The following is a 1,165-nucleotide window of genomic DNA, read 5'->3' as shown; positions in this document are numbered from 1 at the left end:
CTTCCTTTTTCCCTTCTCTTTCCTCTTCCCCTTCTTTCTTTTTGTGAGACTAGGATTAGAACTTGTGGTCTGTACTTGCCAAAGCAGGTGCTCTACCACTTGAGCCACACCTCCAGTCCATTTTGCTCTGGTTACTTTAGAGATGGGATAGCCCAAGCTACTTGCCAGTTACAGCCTTGAACCACCATCTTCCCAAGCTCAGTCTCCCAAGCAGCTAGGATTAAACACATGAGCCACTGGCATCCAGCAGCTGGTTCATTTTAAAGGATATCAAGACTGGTAAATCTAGGATGCTGAGTGATAGCCATGAGTGTGCTGAGGCTTCAGAAAAGGCTTGCTTCTATTATGGCAAGAAGATTGGGCTAGTCCCCAATGAGACCAGTAAAATCGCCAATGCCACTCATTGCAAAATGATCAAAGATGGGCTGATCATGCAGAAGCACTTGGCTGCCCATTGTTGGGCAAGAAGAACACCTTGGCTCACCTTAAGGGCAAGCATATGGGCATAGGAAAGGGAAAGGGTACAGTGAACACCTGAATGCTGGAGAAGGTAACCTGGATGTGGAGAATGTGTGTTCTGCACAGGCTGCTCAGGAGATATGCAAATCTAAGAAGGCTGACCACCATGTGTATCACTGAGTGTACCTAAGGTGAAGGGGAATGTCTTTAAAACCAAGTGGAACCTCATGAAGCACATCTACAAGCTAAAGGCAGACAAGGCCAGCAAGAAGCTCCTAAATGACCAGGACAACAGGTATAAGAACAAGTAGGCTTGTGCAATGAGGAGTGCCTCCAGGCCAAGGAGGAGGAGATCATTAAGACTCTATCCCAGGAGAAAGAGACAAAGAAATGAAGTTCTCCCCTCATGTTTGTAAATAGTCACCTCGGTGATCAGGCATTAAAATAAAACAGGTCTTTATCTTCAAAGAAAAAAATTGATAAATCTTAGTTGACAAAGTTAACTGAAAGAAAACATATAAATTACTAAGATCCATAATAAAACAGATACTGTCCTTACCAATCCCACAGGCATTAAGAGGACCCTCCAGGAATATTGTGAGCAATTATACAGCCATACATTTAATAAGCTGAACAAAAATCAGACAGGTCCTGGAAAGAAACAATCTAAAAACTAACACAAGGAAAAATAAACAATGTAAATACA

At 42.7% G+C, this 1,165-nt stretch overlaps 1 pseudogene; it reads left to right on the top strand.

The window, feature by feature from the left end:
* Positions 1–306: 306 nt before the first annotated feature.
* Positions 307–853, top strand: LOC141416327 (large ribosomal subunit protein eL19-like; annotated as a pseudogene).
* Positions 854–1,165: the final 312 nt, after the last annotated feature.

This window comes from Castor canadensis, chromosome 14 (assembly GCF_047511655.1).
Source record: "Castor canadensis chromosome 14, mCasCan1.hap1v2, whole genome shotgun sequence".
Taxonomy (NCBI): Eukaryota; Metazoa; Chordata; class Mammalia; order Rodentia; family Castoridae; genus Castor; species Castor canadensis.
Note: the sequence above shows the minus strand (reverse complement) of the source record. Positions and strands in the feature narration are given on the sequence as shown.